Source organism: Nicotiana tabacum, chromosome 23 (assembly GCF_000715075.1).
Source record: "Nicotiana tabacum cultivar K326 chromosome 23, ASM71507v2, whole genome shotgun sequence".
Taxonomy (NCBI): Eukaryota; Viridiplantae; Streptophyta; class Magnoliopsida; order Solanales; family Solanaceae; genus Nicotiana; species Nicotiana tabacum.
In genome coordinates this window covers 112,120,435-112,127,891 of record NC_134102.1, presented here as the reverse complement: position 1 = coordinate 112,127,891, position 7,457 = coordinate 112,120,435, and positions in this window count along the sequence as shown.

Below are 7,457 nucleotides of genomic sequence, written 5' to 3'. Positions count from 1 at the left end.
TTTTACAACTCCTTCAGATTTTTATTGTGATGAGTCAATCCATAATGTATATGATGTAGGCATGAAGGGTGCTTGGAATGAAGTCAAATTGATGCAGATTCTGCCTCAAGTCTTAGCAGCTCATATCATTGATAACATCAAGCCCCAAGTACTTACTGATGAATTGGATAAGCCATTTTGGATGATGGAACCAAGAGGCAACTTTACTATAAAATCAGCATGAGATTATTTACGAAGGAGGAGGGATCCTAATGTTGTGTTTACAAATATTTGGGTCAAGGGATTACCTTTCAAGATTACATTGTGGAAGATTTGGAAGGGCAAGATACTATTGGATGATTTTTTTAGGATGTTGGGATATTTTATGCCATCTAGGTGTTGGTGTTGTTGAGATCCAGATGAAGAAACTTTGTCGCATATGTTTTTCAGATCATTTGCAGCACGTACAGTATGGTACTATTTTCTTGCAAATGCTGGAATCTCCATAGCTGGTTTGTCATTACAACATACAATTGTCAATGCTAGACAGTGCAAGCTGTCCCTCGATTAAAACCCATTTTTCAAGCATTGCCTTCGATCATTTTGTGGGAGTTGTGGAAGAGAAGAAATTGTTATAAACATGGGGAGGTTATTACTGTTAGTAGAGTGATATATCAGATATCAACTACATTACAAGCTCTAGTCAAAACTAGAAAGCCAAGCTTACAAAATACCCCACATAAATGGCCTGATCTGTTACATCTATTAGAATATTATGCGCCAAGGTTGAAGGTAACAAAGGTCTTGTGGGAGCTTCCTGAACAGGACTGGATAAAGGTAAACACAGATGGGGCCTCAAGGGGTAATTCAGGTAGGAGTTCGATTGGTTTTGTAATTAGAGATAGTGAGGGTGATGTGAGATATGCAAGGGGAAAGGAGATACAAAAGGTTACAAATGTTAAGGCTGAAGCTATTGCAATCCTGGAGGCAGTAAAATTTTGTGTGCAGTATGGTTACACAAATATCCTCATACAAGCAGATTCTTTATTTGATGAAAAATGTGGTTGATGGCACATGGGATTCACCTTGGAATGTAGATGTATATGTACAGGAGATTAGAGAATATATGAGGAGAAGTAACTGTATGATATCATACATCATGCGAGAAGGCAATAAATTGGCAGATTACTTAGCCAATTATGCATTGGATAATGGAGATTATGAGGCAAACAACTTTGCACAACTGGAGGTTCAAGGAAGGAGAATTGTTAATAGTAATAAGATTTAATGACCATATTTATGTATAAGAGTGGATGGGAGATAACGTGGAGCAAGGAGTGCATGAGCAGGGAAAGAATGATGGGGGATTACAAGAAAGTATGAGAGAAATGGGAAGGAGAAAACTATAAGGAGAGCACTGCACACAACTATCATGATCAAATCCTTGGGGAGGAGAACATGATAATCTTTTATAATAACCATGGGTTCTTTTTTGCAGGGAACGTTATTGTAGCTATGCCTTATTCATTGACAAACCTTCAAATGGTGGTATTAGTACTTTGTACTCATTCCATTGAAGGAAAATTATGGATAAGCACAAGCATAGCAATAAGGATAGCAAAGGGCAGATTGGGTGCCCAGTTATACTACATGGATGGCACTCAAAGTACTGAATTTGGAGAAGCTTTCTAGGCAAAATGGATGCATTGAGGAACAAATTCTCAGTGTAGCACTCAAAACCAACAACCCAGAAGCTAAATCATACAAAGGTATCAACAAGAATCATAGGGACTACACACGAAATTGGATGCAAAAACAATGTACCCGAACACTGCTGGACAAGGTGGCTGTCAGGGACTTTTTTGTAATACATTTCGAATACATTGGACTCAAAGTGGGCTGATATCTTAATGCACAATACTAGTAGGAAAAACCAGGATGGAATTCATGCAGGGGTCTCAACAAATTACATAAGGTGATCACACAAAAATGAGTGCAAAAATAGTGTACTCAGACAGTTCTGGGCAGTACACTTCATTAAAATTATGAGAGGTTCAGATTGCTATTACATATGCAAATGTAATTGGGAGGAAATATTGGATAGCTAGAATGGAAAGGCGCGAGGAAAGACATCACAAGTGCAAGGGAAGAAATTTCATATCACCATCATATGGACAGTGTTCACTTTGCAAAAAAAAAGGGTTATTTATGCAAACAGCGGAGCTGTGCAGGGGATCTAAACGGAACGAGGCTATTTGTGCAAGAAGTGTACAATGTTCATTAACATGGGCTATTTATGCAAGTAGCGGAGATGCACAGCGCAAAAGAAATTGGTCTATTTGTGCACGCAGCGTCATATGGGATTGGACATAAAATGCTATAGACTTCGAGGGCTAGTTTTTATTTTTAATAACTTTATTAGAACTCATGCACTATCATTGTTGAGTATCTTACTCAACTTTGATAATAGGATTGATGTAGTTACCATATTTTATTTCCTTCATCGTTTAGGACTTCATGACACATTATCTTTTATTTTATTATAAATATAAAAAATAGCCCTAGGCACCTTGCCTAGTGGATTTGCTAAAACAAAAGAACGCAAAAAGCAAACTTGCGTAAATATTCATAGAAACCCTCATGTAAAAGGGAAGCTTGCGCAAATATTAATAAAAACCTTCATGTAAAAGGGAAACTTGCGCAAATATTCATAAAAATCCTCACGTAAAAGGGATAATACTCAGAACCAAAATGCTTCGAAGAAAAGACATCTAAGACTACACATAGTAAAGCACAAATTGAACAACATGCGCAGAATACTTGAGCAAATACAAAAATTAAAGGCTTACATGGATATTAAAACGAAAGTAAGACTCAAACGGCACTTGAACAAAAAGAAGAAAGTATGTATTTATTTACAAGAACGGGCCAAAACGTTACAAGTGCAAAATGGGAAAAGAAAAAGCTAAACTGCAGCGCCTCCGAAACCATGAGGAAGAGAAGTATCCGCATTGTCGGGAAGAGTAGGTGGTTCTGCCGATGGTTCAATGCTTTCCCAGTTTGGTTTCGGCCTCATCGCATTCCGATCCCAGTTGCTGGTGTTGGTTAAGGTGGAGATGAAGCTGATGGAGTTTAAGAGTGAGAAGCAGCTGCATCAAATGCAGCACTGGTTGTTTGATGCTCGCCAACCAAAGATGGCAAGGACCTAGTACTCAGGCCCGCAGCACCGGTTGCAGCAATTGGGGCCCGAAAATGGGAGTTGGCATATTCTAACAAATCAGACTCTCTCCAAAGTGCCGAGACATCGTCTTCAGTTATTGTAATTATCTCAACAGGTCGAGCATCAACAACTTCTTCATCATCATCAATCATCACGGTGTCTACGATCGGCCCAGAAGGAGGACCAGTCATCATCGCCACCAGATATGATTCGGGGGCATCAACCTTTTCCCTTTTATTCTTTTTCCCGATCGCGGAGGAGCGTATTCTTTTAGTTTGGTTATCTTCTGGCCGGGGACTCCGTAAAGAAATATTTGCACCCGAAACAGGCCCAGAGATACCTGTTCGACTAAGTGCTTCCTGAAGCAGCTTCACTGTATCAACATGATCAGCCAGAACGTCCTCCTCGGGGACAGTAACAGAGCCCGCAGGTAGACCTAATTTCATGAACAAAGTCAGAAGGGTTCAACCAAGATCTTCATATACAAAAATAAAAGCAAGGTAAATTAGAGTTACCATGATTTTTGGCCTTCCACCCGTATTAAAGGGTTAGTTCTTTCCACGAACGAGTTTCGGACGTTGTGACATCCAAAATCTTCTGAACCCACCGGTTCAAACCTTCCACCACCGATGGGAGCTATTGAGTTGCTGAAAAATGTGAAGGGTAAAGAGATGATACAGCCATAGAAGAATATCTAGTAAGAGGAATATTATACAAAGAAGTTACGAGTGCGGTTCCAAGCAACTGGAAAGGATGAAGTCGTTGTCGGAATGATGTCGTTGGTGGTAACTGCAACGAACCGCTCCATCCACCTACGGCTGCTTTCATCATCCATACTAGACAACAAAGCATGATGGTCATGCTTGCAAAGGTTTATCATTCCCCCGCGGAAGATTTTGGGGGAATAAAGATTCATCACATGAGCTAAGGTTAGCTCCTCCCCAGTTTCTTGGCACAAGCGTCGGAGGCAGGCGATCGTTCTCCACGCTGAAGGACTTACCTGTGCCAAACATACGTAGTAGCGAAGGCAAAACTCCGCAATCACGGAATCAAGCTCTCCGCTCAAATAAAACGCACCCAAAGTAAAGGGATACGTGAAAAAGTATGTAAAACCTTCCTTGGGAAGGGTCACTCGCTCCGATAAATCAAGAACGATGATTTCCAACTCATTGCGGCAGTCCTCTTCCACAGCAGGAATACTGGAAGGATGACTAGAAGAAGGGTACCTACTAACAACCCATATACGAGGGTTAGCAGTAGGAAATTTAACTTCAAAATCTTCGAAGTAGTAAGCCTTCTTGGGATGATGGAATCCACTGTTGGAGGAACAGAATCCTCAGTTTTGTTCTTATTCTTCGTAGAACCACCATGTTTGGAGAAAGAAGCCATTGGAAAGGAAAAAGGCAAAGAGTTTGTGTTTGAAGAAAATTAGAAAAAGGATGGAAAACAAGGATACAAATTAGAAGCTCAAGCAATTGTGAAACGCAAAGGAAAAGAAAGTTCCATATAAGTAAACTTTTGGCGGCTAAATTCATGGACATGATTACCTCGATAACCGGCTAAAGCTCTGTTGAATCATGGGATGACGCGTGTTCGAGACATTAAATGCGGAGAGACGTGCGTCTAATCAATTGTTAGAGACCTTCAGAGGGAATTATAGTAATTCCCGCCAAAAAGGCATTTCTACCAACTTCTCGGTAATACAAAGTTATGTCACCGGAAAGTAGGGGGACTATCTGTATAGGGTAAAATATGATATGACACGTGGCTGACTAAAAGGAGGACACATGGAATCCAAGATGAAATGGTTGAGGACCGAACACAGCCATCGCGCTTGTCACCAGAACGGATAACGTTCATAAAAATATATTAAATACTCTGCGCCCGGTAGCATGTATTAAGGAATATTCGACAGCATTAAGAGCGACGGTCCATTACAAAAGAATTTGGCATTTACGCTTAATGTTGCATCTTCGTCAATGACCATCATAATTGACATTAAAGGAAGGTACGATCCTAGGACCTTCTTCCCTAGACATAACTATAAATAGTGAGCTGAGTTATCATCGTAAGGGACACGAAATTTCTGGCAAGAACATATATTATATTTTATACAAAATTTTATACAATTTCACTCTCTTGCTTTTTGATCTCATCATTGCTGTGTTCGGAAACCGTGTTCACGGAATCACTATCTTTGCTATTTCATCTACATTCCAAGGGTTAGTGTTGCGTATTTCTTCGATTATTATATTATTTCAGGATCAAATTAATTTATTTATCTAAAAATCACGTATAAATGCAACTGTATCGTTTTATGGGTAAACAGTTGTATACGGCACTACCAGCTGTCCACTTCTCTGATCTAATTAGTCACGTCATGGCTGATTCATTTTGTCAATAATATCATCGTGGCACTTTTGTTATAATTGAAGTGATGTTAAGGTAAGGTGATGCAAAATCGTTAACTTTTCTCTTCCCAGTTAGATGGCTGGCCTTGAATTGAATGGCTACTTGTATGCATGTGTACAAAGATTTCCAGATCAATGCGTATGAAAGATTGAATTTTTTTTTTTTTTTTTATAACTGTTGTATTCGGGTCATTTACCGTCACTTTCCACCAGCAACAGGTATCGGGTAACTATATTTACCAAAGTTTGGATAGATGAAAAGAAATACCTAGTATTTTTTGCCTCCGCTTGGATTTGAATTTACTTTGTGCCAAAGATAGCTAATGCCCAGAAAAAGGTTTTAGACTCGGGGTGTGTTTGGTACGACAGAAAATATTTTCTCATTTTCTACTGTTTGGTTGCACAAAATAATTTGAAAAATATTTTCCTAGATATCACATTTTTATGAAATTGGAGGAAAATGACTTCTCTATAAAAAGTTAGAAAAATATTTTCTAAAAACTCCACATACTCTCACATCTAACCCCAATTCCTTTTCCGTTCATGAAGATGACACTATGTCCAGGATCGACTATTCTTAGTTTAGCTTTAAAAGATTTTTTTTTTCTTTTAAAATTGCTCAACTACTATATATGTAGAGTTCAAGCAGAGGATAATGACTTCAAGTATATATACTTGCTGCAGGCGTATTTTCTGGCAAACAACTATTATCGAATCTATTTTCTCAAACTTAAATTAGGCATCTTATTTGACTCATGTTAAGATAATAATTAAATTAGCTGTGTTTATTGTTATATTGAAACTTAAATTACTATGAAATTTTCAGTCATTTATTACTCTTTTTTGTCAATTATATCCTTACTGTTTCAATTAGTGGAGTGCTAATTACTTGAGATAGTTTATGCAGCGAGAAAGGGTAACTTAGAATAAGGCTATCAAATGTCTTTCTTAACGGGTGTATAAAACTCACGAAAGAAAATAAATTAAATGGACAACGTATATGGAGGAGAAACGGCTTAGGTATTTCAATTTGCGATAAACAGATGTTTATAATTGTGGTGTTATGATTTAATGATCGCGTAAAATAAATAACTTTTTCCAATTATTTTCTCCTTTCACGTAGTGCGACATGTTTGAATTTGAATAATAATCATAGACTTACCTTAAAATACTCATAAGTTCTAATTGCGCTATTTCTCTATAGAAGTCAATTGTTTCTTACGCAAATAAGTCTACGCAAACTCATGATAAAGTCAAACATCATTCCAAAAACGTTTTCACAAACTAAGCTAGTGTTTAGACATAGATATCGTTAAAACATGAAAAAATAAATTTTTGAAGATGAGATGAAAAATGGTTTTTAAAAGTTGAAATTTTGTTTGGATATGCATTTTTCTTGAAAAGAATTTGAAGTTTTGTGAGGATATGCATCAATCACTCAGGCGCAGAATCTTTGGTGCTGAAATTGGTACGGATATTAATGGCCTCGCATGAAACAAGACACCAAAGATTTCGTACGAAAATGTAATAAGTGCCAACGCTACGCATCACTAGTACATCAACCAGCAGAACCCTTACATTTGATTCTGTTTCCATGGCCATTCATGAAATAGGGGATAAACATCGTCGGACCGCTGCCACCGGCTCCCTGAAAGGTAAGGTTTCTTTTAATTTTAACGGATTATTTTTCTAAATGGGTGGAAGAAGGTTCTTATTAGAAAATCGGAGAACGCGAAGTGGTCAATTTCCTGTGGAAAAATATAATTTGCAGGTTCGGAATACCAAAAGAGATAGCATGCGACAATGAGCCACAGTTTATCGGTGAAAAAGTTACAAGGTTCTTCGAA